Source organism: Mus musculus, chromosome 8 (genome assembly GCF_000001635.26).
Source record: "Mus musculus strain C57BL/6J chromosome 8, GRCm38.p6 C57BL/6J".
NCBI lineage: Eukaryota > Metazoa > Chordata > Mammalia > Rodentia > Muridae > Mus > Mus musculus.
Window position 1 is genome coordinate 120,756,786 of NC_000074.6, and position 16,973 is coordinate 120,773,758.

Consider the following 16,973-nt stretch of genomic DNA (forward strand, 5'->3'; position numbering starts at 1 on the left):
AAAAACGAGACCAGAGGTCTGGAGAGATGGCTCAGTGGTTAAGAGCACTGACTGCTCTTCCAGAGGTCCTGAGTTTAATTCCCAGCAACCACATGGTGGCTCACAACCATCTGTAATGGGATCTGATGCCCTCTTCTGGGATGTCTGAAGACAGCGACGGTGTACTTATCTACATAAAGTAAATTTATTTTTAAAAAGTCTTTAAAAAAAATGAGACCAGATCTGACTCTGCAGCCCAGGCTTTGAACTCATTGCAATCTTCCTGCCTCAGCCTCCTTAGCAAGGGGAGGAGAGGTGTGAGTCACTGTGAATCCTTAAAGGAATCTTTAAAATAAATCTTTAATTTACTTTTAAGAAATAATGGATTGAGATTTTCAAGGATTTAGGGATTTTTTTTTCTTCTCTTAAGACAATAGCAGAAAGCTCTGGAGAATAACAGACACAGGAGAGCACAGAGGGCGGGCAATCCACGCTGTTCTACCAGATGTAGATTAGGGTTTCAGTGAGCCCAGGCCTCGTGCAGCATGGGAGGGCATGGAGGAAGGAGACTATGCTGACAGCACCCTTCTGGAAGCTTCTAGAAGCATTAGTGGGACGGTCACCAGTCATAGCGCTGAGGTGTGATCTTCCATTCGTGCACACATACTTATGCCAGACACCGGCTCAGAATGACCCTCACTGGTGCTATAACCAGCCCAGGGGCCATTTCAGTAGCAACTGGGAACAAAGGCCCTCCCCACCCCCACACCGCAGGTGGGCACAGACTGCTAGTTCTGCTGTCTCTGAGGCAGTGTGCACTGTCTCTGCTCTCATGGGATCTCAGAGACAGGGCCAGTTAGTCCCAGCTTACCCATGTGGAAAGTGCGGGAGAGGGCCATGTTTGGCTTGAGTGAGGCCTCCCTTGTTCCGGGAGTGCAGTTAGAGCTTCTGCAAGATCCTTGGCCCAGAGGACAGCTGACTGCAGAGCAAAGTAAAGCAGCCATTTCTGCAGGGAGTCCCGTTGGCTTCAGAGGGCTCCAACGGGGGTCTTGTGTATAAACAGCTCCTCTCTGGATGTGCAAAGTGAATCCAGTCCTGTTTGTGTCTCTCAGAGTTCAACCTCTGGGCCAAGAGTGGATGCTGTCTCCCTGAAGTGCGGGAGGGAATTTGGCATCTCTGAAGGCTGGGGCCTCCTGGGACAGGACTTGGGTCCTCAAAGGAATGTGACTTTCTCTGGGTGGAGACTGTTTGGTCCTGAAGGAAAGGCCAGCTACCTAACCACCACTCTTGGGATCATATAAAACCCTTATTAGGTTAGTGTGTGTTAACATGACTCTGAGTGGCTACTTAGTTCCCTAATGTCTGCAAGGTCCACCTGAGCAGAACAAACTTTCTGCTTCCCTTCATACCAGTCACAGAAGACAAGGACCCTAGAGACATCGAGGGAAGAGCAGGGTGGGGTGAGGCAAGTGCCCTGGGGTGCCTGCTGTGTGAGGTATTGGCTGGGCCGGTGAAAGACAAGGGTTGATTGTGTGGCCAGAGGACAGGCTAGGGTTCCACTCATCATGCTTCTGTCTCCCATTTCCCTCACCATCGAGAGGGATTTGATACCACACACAAAGAGGCTTAACAGGCCCGAAGAGCACAGAGCAGAGCCTGCCGCTCAGAAAATACCCAAAATAACCGTATTTCTGTTTACCACTCATCTGTAATTAAGCCAGGAGTGATTAGAGAGCTGAACTATAAATATTAAATAGTCCTTGCTGACACGCTACAACGCCAATGGTTAAGTAAGTGTGTGTGTGTGTGTGTGTGTGTGTGTGTGTCAATCAACTATGTCAATAATGTAATTGTTAATAGGGTGTGGTGGTGCACTCCTGTAAGCCAAGCATTCCAGAAGCTGAGGCAGGAGGATGGTGAGTTCCAGACCATGCTGGGCTACACAGTGAAACACTGTCTCAAGAAACCAAGCTGCAACAATAGTGGAATTAGCACTCAATTGTTTGGAGTGATAAAGAAACGTATGACTGTGCAGAGTTATATGTTTTCCCTTTATTTATGGACACCGATTTAATTGAATATGATATTAATGTGGTCATTTCTGAGCCTTCCATTGTAAACAGTAATGAATTTATTAAACTTCTCTCATTAGGTTCCTTACACAGAGTCTGTGCTAGCCTAGTGGAAGGGCTGCCTTGCTGACTCCCCGATCCTGGCTTCCCTTCCGGACCAGAGCCTGGAGTTCTGTAGCTTTCTCTTTTACTATTATTATTTTGTTTGTTTGTTTCTGAGAAAGAATCTTAATCTATATTCCAGGCTGACCTCAAACTTGGTTTTGATGCTCACGGCAGGTGGTGGGACAGGCCAGTGAGGCGTTGCCTGTGATCCACCCACCGGGAGCCCTGTGATGGGAAGAAGGGATCAGTGGTTGGCTCAGGGCTTCGGAGAGACTTGAGATCCCCTCATGAAGGTGATCCCATGTTGCTTTAGGCAGTCCTACGGACTCGCACATCCTGCAGGAGGAGTCGCTGTGAGCATCCCTTAGAGGACATCAAAATAGTGTGCTTTTGGTTTAGCCTTTCCTATGCGGTGGGAGGGGAAGGGGCGGGAGAGGGAAGGAAGGGCAGAATCTGGGCTCTAGGATCCCTTGTGGTGAGGTTTGGGGAAGGGAATAGGCTTTCGTGGATGCTGCCCGGTGAGCAGGGTCCTCCTGTCCTGCCCCCCCATCCCGTTAGCATGTGCAAGTGGAGGACTGAGCTCTGAGTGACCCTGGCTTGGAGCTGTGTTGCAGATTGGGACTGAACTCAATATATGTTGGCATTATGGGTCATACCTTTGTGCTGAGGGCTATCCCTACTATCCCCTACTTTGTGCTGAGGGCTATCCCTACTATCCCCTACTTTGCTTTTGTCTGAAGTATATAGAAAAAAAACTTAAAAAATTGCCCAAACCCCAAAAGGGACATGGGAGGTATCCCCTTAGCAGGTCCTTAGCCAGCTTTGGGGGAGAAAAACCAGTGTCTCAGCCACCCTGGATCCCCTTTTCCTTCCTGTCCGTGGCTTCTGCAAGGGTCTCTCAGCCTCTAGTGCCATGAGCGGGGCATTGGTCAATGCAGGGTAGAGATCCCGAGGCCAGAATAAAGTGACTCTTGCCAAGGCCTCTGAGAACAAGTCAAACATCTGATGATGGGAGAGTCTTCTTGATTATCCATGCAAGCCAGTGTCACAGGGTTGAGTCAGAACTATGAAGAAGGGACACGTGGGTCAGAGCCAGAGAAGACACGTGACACGGCAGGACAGGATTTAGTTGGGCTGAGATGACTCTTGAAGCTGAGGACTGGCAGGGAAACACAGGAGGTTCTAGAAGGAACCACCACCCCAATCTGTAGTCCTGACCTTGGGGACTGTCAGGGAACGGGTGTGTGCTGTTTTTAAGTCACTGCTACAGCACTGTCCACAGCCATAGGACAGTGACACAGAATGTTGACCTTCAGAGGAGAAACCCAGGACTCCCGGGATGGGAGTTAGGGATCCTGGGTTGGATGGCGGGTCACATCATCCCCTTTTCTCCGGACTCAACTTCCTCCCAGCTGTCTCTCTTTCATCAGCATCCTGTCCTTCTCACATGGGAGCCACACTGCCCCCCAGTACTTGGGGACACTGGGGTGGAAACCCCAAGGTTGAAAATAGCCCTGTATTATTCTTGGTTAAGTTTCTGCTCTTTCCCCGAGGCAGCCGGCTGAGAAAGCCACTTCCTTCTGCCAGCCTGCCGTCCATACTGGCATCTGTCTTCTGTCCTGCTGGGCTTTCAGCCACCTGGGGCTGGCCCAGAGGTGGGCTTCTGTGGAAAGATTTTCCCTGTGTTCCTGCCCTGACTGTGGCAGAAGTTTTGGAGCAGAGCGGAGCGGAGAGGGAGGGGGCTGCTGCCTGCTTTGGTCTTCTTGTTCTAGGGTCTTTCTTATTGTCAAGTTTGAGGCCATGTTTCCTTTCTCAGGGTGTGAGCTCCGACCACGATGGTGTCACAGCCAAGAACTTGTTTCCACTCAAAACCACGGGCCGGGCCGGCAAAGACCTTTTTAAAGAAAATTCTTACCCCCCCCCCCCCCCCCCGTTTCTCAAGCTTGACCTTAAAGGACCGGTTGCCACTGAGAGATGTAAATGACGCCATAGGACACAGATCGCCTTAGGTGTGGGAGGAGAATGACACTTTTAAAGAGGGGCTTCCCGAAGGCAAAGCTTCAGATGATGGCTTGTCTCGCTCACCACAGAGCAGGCCAGAGATGTTTGTCCAGTGAAATGGATGTGGATGTGTAAGCGAGGAGCCGCTGGGTCTGATGGGACTTGAAGGTTCTAGAACATATGGTCACCCTCTCTGCTAAGTGTGACCCATGTGCTGATCCCTTGAAATCATTCTCCAGGTGGATTACAGTGCCTCGAGTGTCTTCTGGACTAGAAGACAACCCGGTGGGGACAGCGATCCATTCCAGCATGCTGGATTCTACCCACGATCCTGAGTGGCCCCAGTGATATCCAGGGCAGGTCCCCTCACCCATGAGTTGCATGCCTCAGCCACGTCCAGGGGCAGGTCACCTCAGTCATGATCAGGAAGACTCTGTGACAGGTGGTGGAACCCCCATCCCATCTCCCTCCACTTCAAGAACATCACTCTCACTATTCAGATAGAGAAATTAAGACCCAGAGGTGAGCTATAAATGGCAGAGCCGCTTGTAGTGGTCATGAGGTGGCCCAGTGCTTAGTGGAAGATGGGAGGTCAGCAGCCTGACAGGTTCCTTACCACAGAACCCTAACTGTGTCAGGCACTCTGTCTCCCTCTGTGTGTTTCAGGGGAGGGTCCCATTCTCACCCAGCTATGGGCCTTGACATCTCTGAGGCAATGGTTCTTCCAGAAGGGTCTGTGACTGGATAACATCCAGGGAATACAAGGGAAGGCTCCACTGGGCTTCTGGGAGGTTCTTCCAGCCCTTCTTAGCCAATGAACAGGTACGAGGACTCTCCAGCCTTGAGTCTCCATCTTTACTGCATCACACGGGAAACTCCTTCTTCTTACCTTGCTTGGCCTCCTGTGATGTGGGACTCTCCTATATGTCATGGATAGAGCAAAAGGGTGAGGCATATGAAGCAAGGTGAGTCCGAGAGACCACCTAGCCGGGAGAGGTTGGGTGTCACCCAGCTCTCTTGCAGGTCTGTTTCAGACACTGATACAGAACCTAGTGTTCTGGAGCAGAACTAGACCAACCTCACACCTCGAGCATTCCTGGATGGGTGCTGGGTGGACTTCCTGGAATGCTTAGTTCATATCAGAAAAGAGTGGGGATTTTTTTTTTGGCCGCTGTGTTGTCTTGTCCACGAGACCCTTATCATGGGCTGCTTTGCCATCCTGGTTCACCTCCTTTAGCCGCTCAATAATGTCCTGAGATGGTTGTCTCTGTTGACACCAAGGAAGCAGAGGAACAGCAGGGTCATAACGACTTGCTCAGGGCTGATTGGTGGTGTTGTCTGAAGCCAGTCTCCTTATCCACCATTGCTGTCCTCACAGAGGTTCACTGCAGAGCCCACGAAGGTTACAACCTGAGGGTTACAACAAACATTGGACTCCTTGTTGCTTGGAGGAGATGACCTTGTTACAAAGTTGCTTGCTGGAGTGACAGTTGACAGCTAAGTCTCCGCCTCTGTGTTTTTCTGGAAATTAGAGGCTAAAGTCCAGGACCACATATCGTGAATAGAATCTCCCACCACTCAACTCAAGCCATGATGGACCCAGCCCGGGGTGGCCTCTGCTCCTGACACGGATAACCCCTGCAGGGAACTAACCAACCTTAGCACACTTTTGTTAATGAAATCCCACACTTTTCTGGTATTTATTAAATGTCTCCTCTCCCTTTTACCTATCTTGGGACCCATCATGATCCCATATCCTAGGGTAGTCACATCTCTTTGACTGTGACTCCTTCAGACTGCCTGGCTTGCATAGCCTTGACTATTTTGAGGTGTCCTACAGAGGCTCCCCCCAGCTGGGACTCTGTAGTCTTTTCCTCCTGTTTAACGGAGGATACTGAGACCAGACATGGAGATGCATGCCTTTAATCACAGCATTCAGGAGGCAGAGGCAGGCAAGTCTCTCAGAGTTAGAGGCCAGCCTGGTCTACATAATGACTTTGAGGACAGCCAGGGCTACACAGTGAGACCCTGTCTCAAAATAAATAAATTAAAAATAAAATAAAATAAAACCACAAGCTGCTGGGATGTCAGGCACACTACACAGGTGGATTTTTTATGGGTGCTGGTCTTGGTCTCCCAGGAAATTGTTCCCCCTGTTCACAGAGGATTCTCCAAGTCCAAAGGCCAATAACAATGGGACAGTTCAGGGCTCAGGAACATGTGCTCTGCCAGGGGATACAGGCTGAGACATCTTTGTGACCCCCACGGGTCCCCCCCAGTTCCTGGGGTCTCCAGCAGTTCCTACATACTTTACTTTTATTTTCTATTTTTTAAGAATGCTCTTCAGAAAGTCAACCTGAACAGTTTTCCCAAAGGTCCAGAGATGACACGCCTGCGACACTCTGGATCCCCAGCCTGGTTTCTCTCTGAGCAGCTTCTCCTTCCTGCCACCTCAGCCACGACAGCTTCCTTTCGCTTTTCTCAGGATCCACACACCCTTCCAGTGATCTCAGAGCCAGTGCACCCACCACTTCCTCTGCCTGGAATCTGCTTCCTTCCCTCGTAAGCTGGTTGACAGCTTCCTCCTTCAGACTCCTCTGCCAACCTCCAGAATAAAATAAACAACTCCCTTTGCACTGTGGGAGCTCAGTACAAAGGGAGGCTCCTCTATAGTACACTCAAGGAAGGCAAGACTCCTTCCATTTGTGTTCCCTGGTGTATCTTCAGGCCTGCAGCCCAGAGCCAGGTGGATGATAAAGGGTCTAGTACTCTTGTGACTCCATCCATCCACCGATCAATCCACCTGTCACTTGCTCTTGAATTCACTTAGCACTTATCCACCCAAACATCTATCTATTCATCCACCCATTCATTTATCCACTTGATAATGCATCTATTCATCCACTCAAATATCCACCCATCCTCTATCCATCCCTCCCTCCCTCCCTCCCTCCATCCATCCATCCATCCATCCATCCATCTATCCATCCAACTATCCATCCATCCATCCATCCATCCATCCATCCATCATTCCATCCATCCATCCATCATTCCATCCCTCCCTCCCTCCCTCCCTCCATCTATCCATCCACCCATCCATCCAACTATCCATCCATCCATCCATCCATCCATCCATCCATCCATCCACTCTCTTATCTACTGACACATCCACCCACCTACCCCAGCATCTGTCTGCTCACCCACCACCTGTTCATCTTCCCTTCCATTTGCATGTATCCCACCAGCCACCTGTCCTCCACCCACCCACACATATCATTGTTTATCCATTGACCCATCTACATATTCATTCACTTACCTATTCATCTCCCTACCATCTGTTCACAACCACCCACCCATTCATCTACTTATCTCTCTACCCACCCACTCACTACCCACCCACTCACCCACCCACCATCCACCCATCCATCTACTTATCCATCCATCCCTTCACCTATCATGTACCTATCCTCCCATCTACTGAGACAAGCAGAGTGACAGGGTTGTCACACAGGATCAAGGGAGAAATGCTTCCTTCCCTCTCAGAGCCTATATCATCTTGGTCCTGCAGGGAATGGTCCTGTCTGCTGATGGATCTGCAGGCCTTAGGCCTTGAACACCTTGCTGTGGCTGTGGATGGCCTTGTGCTGTGTGCAGATGATGGCTCAAAGCAAGGCTACCACATTTGCATCTTTTACCATTTTGGTCTCAGTTTTGTAGAGGAAACTTTTCTGGAACTCTTTTAAAAACCAGAAGAAAAAAAAAAAGCACAGGAAATCATGTCTTGTGTTCTTGGTAGTTAAACTTGTGCTAAGTTTGAACACAGCCTTCTTCCTTTCCTTCCTTCCTCCTTTCTTGGTTTTCTTTTATCTTTCTCTCTCAAGTGTGAAGTGAAGAACATGTTGCAGGGAGGTGTGTGTGGGGGGAGTGCTGACCTGCAGTGTGAGGTGGGGGGAGTGCTGGCCTGCAGTGTAAGGTGGGGGGGAATGCTGGCCTGCAGTGTAAGGTAGGGGGGAGTGCTGGCCTGCAGTGTGAGGTGGGGGGAGTGCTGGCCTGCAGTGTAAGGTGTGTGTGGGAGAGAGTGCTAGCCTGCAGTGTAAGGTGTGTGTGGGGGAGAGTGCTGGCCTGCAGTATAAGAGGGGGGAGTGTTGGCTGGCCTGCAGTGTCAGGTGTGGGGGAGTGCTGGCCTGCAGTGTAAGGTGGGGGGGGAATGCTGGCCTGCAGTGTAAGGTGGGGGGGAATGCTGGCCTGCAGTGTAAGGTAGGGGGGAGTGCTGGCCTACAGTGTGAGGTGTGTGTGTGTGTGTGTTGCTTTCAGTGTAAGGTGGGGGTGGTGCTGGCCTGCAGTGTGGTGTGGGGGTAGTGCTGGCCTGCAATGTGAGGTGGGGGTAGTGCTGGTCTGCAGTGTGAGGTGTGTGGGGGTGCTAGTCTGCAGTGTGAGATGGGGTGGGGTTTGCTGGTCTGCAGTGTGAGGTGTGTGTGTATGTGGAGGGGGAGTTCTGGCCTTCAGTGTGAGGTGTGTGTGTGGGGTGCTGGCCTGCAGTGGAAGGGAGTGGGAATGGGGCTTGGACACTACAGGATGCCCAAGGGAGAAGATGCCTTTTGAACAGGATGATTGTGGTGCGATGAAATACAGGCAGAGAGCAGGGATGATGTCCAGTCGTGAAATGGCTCTGCGGGAGCCCCAGAGATGGCTGAGAGTGGCCAAATGTCCAGGATGTGACTGCTGTGAGTGCTGCACTGGTTATAGGGGGCTTTAGGCTCAGGAGGCCAGAGCCATGGCTGTGACCACTGCCAGGTGTCATGTGGGCGGGGCTGGGATGGAGGGAGAATGGTTTCTGTTGCTCTAGCTGTGGGAGGGAGCTCTGTGCCCCATGCTCTACCTTCCTCCTCTGTAAAGCCAGGATATCCTGGGACTCCTGTTTCTCAGATCCACGTGAAGGAGAAGGGAGAGTGCCCACGTGCTGGTCCCCAGTGTGATTTCCCCACATTGATGACCCTTGTCCAGGCAGCTAGGTGGATGCAAGTGACCAGAGAAAGCCATAGGTCAAAGGAACAGGGCATCCAGCTGGCATGGGGGGGGGTACTGTGAACCCCACAGAATCAGCTCTGCCTGGGGAGCTCCCAGGTTCAGAGTCAACCCCCGTTAGCATCCTGGTGTATGCTGTGGGTTTGGCCAGGTGAAGTCCTTGTCTCTTCTGGGCTTTCTTGTAGATCTACGGTTCCAGAGTGAACTTGGATGCTCTCTCATGACCATGTCTGCTCCCACCACAGAGCCACTGATCTGGGCTGACAAGATCCAAACCTGCTATCTTCAGTAGCAGTGTGAGGCAAGGGACTTGCAACTGCTCAGGAACAGACTGTTCAGTTCTGGGGCCCCAGCACCTCATAGCTGGTGTCTCATCCCAACCTCGCCTGCCTCTTGCCTGGTTACTGCATCTCTGCTAAAGTCGGCTGCAGAGATGGAAGCCTGTGCCATTAGGTTCATGACAAGCTGCTGTCATGTCCTGTGGGGGCTCATTGCCATGGGTGCAGAAGGCAGTTTTCCCTCCAGACATTTGGCTGTGAATCTGGTCTGCTATAGCAGCTCCTAGCTCATCTCCTCTGCTTGGAACTGGGCTGTGTGCTGGGGTGGTTATGAGTCCAAGGGGGTAATTGAGCTGGGGCAGCATCTCAGCTCCTCTCTAGGTTCCAGGCTCCCTGCTCTCCTTTTGAGCAAGAGAAAAATGTTCTAGGATCTAGCTGTTGTGGGGTTAGTGCCTGACTCCCACCCTCAGCTGTTCCTTCAGTAACCTAGGAGAGCCTGTCACTCACTGTCTGGCTCTCTCACAAGTTTGCCCCTTCACGGGCTCTGCAACAAAGCTTCCCCCAGGGCCAGGACTGGATGGCCTATCAGATAGTTCTTCCTCTTTTGTGAGCAATGGGGTCTGCCTTGCACAAGGGCCCTCGGTGCAGGGGTAACTGGAGATAATACAGTTAGGTTCACGGGGATTAAACTTCAGGGTTCTTTTCTTCCTGGTACCAGGTCTGGTGTTAAATTCTCTCTCTGTCTCTCTGTAAGTCTCTGTCTCTCTCTCCCTCCCTCTCTCTCCCTCCCTCCCTCTCTCTCTCCCTCCCTCCCTCCCTCCCTCCCTCTCTCTCTCTCTCTCTCTCTCTCCCTCCCTCCCTCCTATCCTTCACCCTTCCTTACTTAGACAGAGTCTCATGTAGCTCAGGCTGTCCTCCAATTCCCTACACAGTCAGGGATGACCTTGAGGTCCGGGCTCTCCTGCCCCCTTCAGTGCCGTGATTACAGGCATTCTTCATGCCAGGTTCATGCTGTACCATGGGTGGAACGCAGGGTTCTTGCCTGCTAGGTGAGCACCGAACCCCTGAGCCACATCTCAGGTCCCTGGTCTCTGACTCTTAAGAAGAGTGCTCTTTGGATTTCTGATGAGCAGGACCCTAGACTAGGTTCATTCTGGGGAGGCCATTTGGCCCGACTACCACAGTTTCCTGGTCTTTAAGAGAGGATTGATAGGGCAGCTATTGCATCAGATTTAATATAGAACTAGGACATGATAATTACACCCTATAACCTAGTAGGATGGGCATAGTTGGTGTCCCACTGAGACTTAGCAAGGGGGAAGTGACAACTGTGTAAGACAGCTGCCCACGGTGCCCACTGGCCTGTGTGGCTCAGGATGCCAGGTCCCTTCTTGTCTTCTCAGGGTCATAGAGAGTGAATTCTGCTTATGGTCTCTGAATGAAAGTTCCCAGGGAAACAAGAGCTGTCTTGTTACACATTCTTTGAGGCAGATTTGAGGATGATTAAAATGTCAGTGATGGGGGCTGGAGAAATGGTTGAGAGTTTAAGGGTATGGGCTGGTCTTACAGAGGACCCAAGTTGGCTTCCCGGCAGCTATGTCAGGCAGCTCACAATCGTCTGTAACTCCGACTCGGGGCCGGGGGCGGATGAATCTGATGCTCTCCTCTGACTGCCTCAGGCACTGGCACACCTGTAGCATATACATATAAAGAAAAATATATCTTAAAGAAATACTTTAATGACCATGGAGATCGAGAATGTTGCAGAAAAGCCCACTTAATCTGGGCTATCTCAGCCCTGAAATTTCACTGCCCACTTCTGTGAGTGACCTAACGTTCTTGTGACTGCAAGTAAGTTCTTCGGACCATACAAACAGAACCTGGCTCCCACCATCCCAAAAGCTAAGAATGTCATTATATTGGTGTGTGTGTGTGTGTGTGTGTGTGTGTGTGTGTGTGTGTGTGTGCATGAGGTCTAAAGTAGAGATTCCCTTTCTAAGCCTTAACCCTCTTTACTTAAGTTTCCACTAGTATATTTGAATGATGCCTAGGCCGATAGCTTTCTTTTTCCTGCTACTTTGAAAACCTGAACCTGTGTTCCTGGGCTGTGGTCATTCCTATTGTATTTGTCTATAGAACAAAGTAGCTCTTGCAGGCTTTGAGGCAAGGGTTGTGATCTTTGAGGTAGAGGGCCCATTCCTTTCCATGCAGAGGAGACCCTGACTGGGGTGCAGAATGTCGTCCTGTGGATGTGCAGCCAGCTACCCCCACCCCCACCCCCCATATCTCTTCTTGTTTCTATTTCAGGTTCTCCTTCTGAATTTCAGTTTGGCTCAAGTTCCTGCCTGGCTGCCTGCTCTGGCTGGGAGCAGAGTTTCAGGGATCCTGCCTGTCAAGGTAGTTCCACAACACCGGTTCCCGAGGTTACTCACGCACCTCTCTGATAAGAAAACCGAAAGGTGAACTTGGACATTGAGGACGCCAGCAACTTCCTGAATCCAGCCGTGCTCACCCCACCCCAAAGGACGAGTGACTCCCCAAGAGGAATCACTGGAGGAAACCCTGAGTTTTCGATGGCCCTGGAAAGGGAACTGGCCTGGGGCAGGTCTGGTTTCAGGATCGCACCTCACCTACTGGGTGAGGGAGGGGGGCAAAGTAAGGGGGAGACCCCTAGCAGGGCCCCAGAGGTAGGATTTCTTACCATGCTTTGCTGGGACCTGGTGTTCCTCAGCCCCCTGCATCTGACAGTGCTGGCTTCATGGCAGGGTCATGAGGTTGCAACATAGTTGCTGGGGTTTCCTGCAGCCAATGCTGGTCCAGGTGCCGAGAAAGGACACGTGGGAGACAGAATTAGACCCCCATGGAAAAACCACCACCCAGCCTGATGCTTGTAGCTTTCACTTCAGGACCCACACCCTGTAACTGACTTTGATTCTGGACTGACATCAAATTGGCTTTGACCCTGTCTTTTACAGCAGTCCCCTCCAAAGTCAAGGGCAGGATCCTGGGTATGGGTCTTTCTCTCTATCCCCACAGGCTGGGCTGTCTAGGTAGCTGCTATCTCCAGTGGCTGATTTCCTCTCCCAAGCCCCTGGGTATCTTAGTATAATGGAGAGTCAATTCCTGTGCAGTGCTCCTCAAATGACAGGCACAGTCTGGGTACACGGGAAACATATGCATTGAGTACAAGGGGACCCTAAAACCTACTCACTTCAAGGGTTACAACTGCTGCAAAAGTCATTTCTTGTAAAATAATTATGTGTGTATCTGCCTGTCTCTGTCTGTCTGTCTGTCTGTAATGGCAAGGAGAAGGAATCTGGAGTTACAGGCAATTTTGAGCCACCCAACATAAGTGATAGTAAGTGAACTGAGAACTCTCAATGGCTAAGCCATCTCTCCTGCCACAAGGAGCAACTTTAAACATCCAGAAACATTGTAAGAATAGTAAAAGTCGGGGGAGCTGGTTTCCTATTCTGGCATGCAGGTGTATTTGCAGATAGAGCACTCATATACATAATAAATAAATAAATCTGAGAGAGATAGAGAAAGAGGGAGCTATAAAGGACACTGTCATGGCCAGAGTCACCTGCTCTGTGTTGTAACAGTCTAGTTGGGGTGGAAGTCACATCCCCTGTAATACATCAATCTAAAGTTCAGTATCTACGTCTTTATCTCTGGCCCTCGTGAGAGACACAACTTTCTGAACTTCCAGAAAGATCCTAGGATTCCTACCTAGCAGAGGTTTTCTGGTAAAGAATGAAGACATAACTTGCCTGTCCCTTCAGGATTAATCTCGCGGGCCTGTCAATCACCTGCACAGGAAGGTACCTCTCAGGAAAGCTGTCTGCCACAGACACTCCAGTAGCATAGCGTGAAGCTTGCCTAAACCTGTGGGCCAGCAAGACGGGCTCTCCGTTCACTGTCACCCTGCATTTCCCTCTATGATGGTCCCCTGGGCCACTGTCCAGTCTCACTCTCAAGAGTGACACATATCACAATCAAGTCTTTGTCTTCTGTGCTGATACTTCTCCCCAGGACTGGGGAGCTGAGGGGAGGACAGAGTGGGGCTCCGGTCATTTTTACTGTATTCATAGAGTTGTGTGACCTTTACCTCAGGCAGTTTCCAGAGTCACCCATAAGGGATGGGGTGGGGTTGGAGGTGGTGGCCTGCCTGCAGACTATGACAACTGCTGCCAGGACTTTATCGAAACACTGCAAGCCAATGCAAGCCAACTGCCGACTCTTTGGTGGGGGTGTTTTCTAAGTTAGATGAAGTCTCAAGCTTGGATGCTCTCCGGAACCACCAGGAAAGACCCCTAGCCCCCATACCTTCTGTCCCATGTGCTGGACATGGAACCTAGGTACATACTAGACCAGTGCTCTGTCATTGAGCAGAAACCAACATTCAAAACTCTCTGCCCACGTTTAGGAATGAACTGGACGTTCAGGCTGCAAGAGTCTGCTCTGACCCAGTGCTGAGGCGACCACCCAGGCTTCCTACCCTTAGATCTCTGAGATCCCCAGATGACCTGGTCCAGTCTCCCACCCCAGGTCTGTTTTTTAGGACTGTGTGCCATGCTGGCTGTGTCTAGGGACTCTGGGCACTGTAGGGAGATGGCTGTCACTGAGCCCCAAGTCACGACTGTAGGTGACAAAAAGAGCCTTTGGGGAGAGAAGGCTCTATATGACCTGTGTTCTGTGGGAAGCACCTAGGAACAGAGAGTTTTACTGCATTTATTTGCTTCTTTGTTTACTCGTGTGCGTGCCACAGCACACCAGCGGGGGTCAGAGGGCAGCCTGTGGGATTCTGGTCTCTACTTGTACCCTATGGTCCTGGGGATCGAACTCAGGGTATTGAGCTGGTAATGAGCTTCAACAGCTTCGCCTACTGAGCCATCTGGACAGCCCTGCAGAGGAGATAATCAATTTTTTTTAATTTAAAAAATATTTATTTGTGTGTACATGTGTGTGAGTATGTCTGAGGGCCACGGGCATCTAAGAGTCTGCAGAGGTCAGAAGAGGGGCTCAGATGATCTGCAACTGGAGTTACAGACACTTGCAAGCCATCCAGTGGGTGCTGAGACCCAAACCCCGGTCCTCGGCAGGAGCCTTGTGTGTGCCCTTGATGGCTGAATCTTCTCTCCAGCCTGAGGAGTTCTGTTTAACTGAAGCAGGAGAAGAGAGATCTAAGGAGAGACATATGCTCCTCTCTCCCCACTCCCTCCTCTCCCTCTTTCCCTCCTTCCCCCTCCCTCTTCTCTCCCTACTCCTCCCTTCCTCCCCTCCTTCCATCCCTCTCATCTCCTTCCATCCCTCTACCCTCTCCCCCTTCCCTCTCCCCTTCCTTCCCCTCCCTCCCCCTTACCCCTTCCTTCCTCCTTCCCCCTCTCTCCCTCTTCTCTCACGTCTCCTCCCTTCCTCCCCACTTTCCATCCCTCTCCCCTCTCCCTCTCCCTCTCTCCCTCTCTCCCTCTCTCTCCCTCCCTCCCTCCTTCTCTCCCTCCCCCTCCTTCCTTTTCTCCCATTGTTCTCCTTTTCCCTTGTGAAATGAGTGTGTTTAACAGACAGGACTCTCTCAGAGCTCATGGCTGACCAGCAAAGGAAAGACTCAAAAAGTTTCCCTAATGGATCTACCAAGGGAAGGGACTGAAGACAAAGAACTTTGTTCCACCTAGAGATGGAAGGGCCTTTTATACCCCTTTCTTTTCTGTTTTTAAAAGGGGTATTTTAAAGATTTGTTTTCCTTGGTCTGGACTTGAATCACCCACCCACCCACCCACCCAACCAACCAACCAACCAGTCTATATCAGTGACTTGGGGCAACCTGGGGTGAGACTTTCTTAGCCCAGGGAAGTTAATCTGCCTCAGTTTAAATGTGTGTCTGTTCTAGTCGTCTCATGGTTTTCTGTAAATTGTAAAGTGACCACAGGTGTGGAGTGAATACTCATTTTCTTTACCACCTGGCCTGGTTTGGCCAAAACTGCAAATACATTCACTTTCTTTGATTTCTGTTAGCTAATTTCCCTCTCCCTCTCCCTTTCCCTCTCCCCCCCTCACACACACACAATTATGGTTTTCTGGCTAATTTCTTTAAAAAACATCAAGAGAGGTTGCTGTGAGAGATGGCTCAGTGGTTCAGAGCACACATTACTCTTGCAGGGACCCTCAGTTTGGTTCCATCACTCACACGGCAGTTCACAAACTCCATGACTCTAGCTCTCAAGACTCCATCACTGCCGCCTTCCTAGGGCCCCTACACACTTGTTTTCATACCCAGACCATCCCATAATTAGAAAATAAAAGAAGACTTTAAAATATAAGGAACTGCGACTGGAGAGGTGGCTCAGCAGTTAGTACTTGCTCTTGCAGAGGACCTGGGTTCAGTTCCCAGCATCCACATGGTGACTCACAACCATCTGTAATTCCAGTTCTAGGGGATCCGATGCCCTCTTCTGTGCGCCCCCCAGGAACCAGGTATACAGGTGGTGCATATCCTATAGGCAGGTCACACATCTATACACAGGGGGGAAACCTTAAAGACAAAACAAGACAAATCCCCAAACCAAGGAAACCAAGGCAGCCAGGTTTATGGATCTAAGTAACAATATCTAGTGTCTGGAGACAGGAGTATCTCTGAACTGATACAAAACCACAGAGTGTCTTTGAACTGATCCAAAGGTGCAGGAGTATCTCTGAACTGATACAGGGCTGCTCTAGGGCTGGGTCCTTCCAGAAGGTTCCAGGAGCAGTCACTGTCTGGCTTTTTCCAGATTCTCTGGGGAGTACTCATTCTCTCCCGGTCAGGGACAGCTGTGGAGTACTGACATCAAGTTTCCACCTCTCTCCTTCCACTTTCCCAAGTAGAGAATCTAATGGTCGCCCAGGATGACTTAAAAACAACCCATCTCAAAACTGCCTGGTTACTAACTTCATCCCACTTCCCGCAATTCCTCACTACTCTGTCCCCAGCATCGTAACTGGTCCTGAGTTTAGATACAGTTTCCAGGGAGACAAGGTCATGGTCTCTTCACTATTCTCATTTCACGGATGGAAAAACCAAGACTCAGAAGAGCTGGGCAGCTTGCCTAAGACCACTCAAGTGAGTGCTCTGGGGAGACTCCGGCTCTCTGTCGCTTCCACCTCCACTGACGTCTATATTCCCGGCTCCTGATCCCTTGTGTGTTGTCCACATGACGCAGGGTGGGGCCCTGTGTCCCCTTCCCCAGCCCCCTGCCTTCTCTGATGGGTATTGACCAAAGTGCTCCACACCATCTTCATGAGGGAGCACCCTCTCATGAGGGAGGACCTCTCCATGAGGGAGCACCCTCTTCATTGCCCAGCGTTGGGGTGAGACAGGAGATCGTGGGCAAGCTGGAATTCTAGAACACCTTGGAGGAGGCCTTTCCATCAAAGGCGGTGTGTGTCAGCCTAGCATTGACAGAATAAGAGAAACCACAACTGAGGCTGCAGGGTCTGTAGGCTGGAAGGCTGGCTAGGCCAGGCAGCTGCTTTT

At 50.8% G+C, this 16,973-nt stretch overlaps 1 long non-coding RNA gene across 1 annotated transcript; it reads right to left on the bottom strand.

The window, feature by feature from the left end:
- Window positions 1-10,689: 10,689 nt before the first annotated feature.
- On the bottom strand, window positions 10,690-13,370 carry Gm39266. The gene is made up of 3 exons (XR_879260.2): window positions 13,273-13,370; window positions 12,162-12,271; window positions 10,690-11,151 (listed from the first exon to the last, which is right to left on the bottom strand). It is a non-coding gene; the product is annotated as a predicted gene, 39266 (long non-coding RNA).
- Window positions 13,371-16,973: the final 3,603 nt, after the last annotated feature.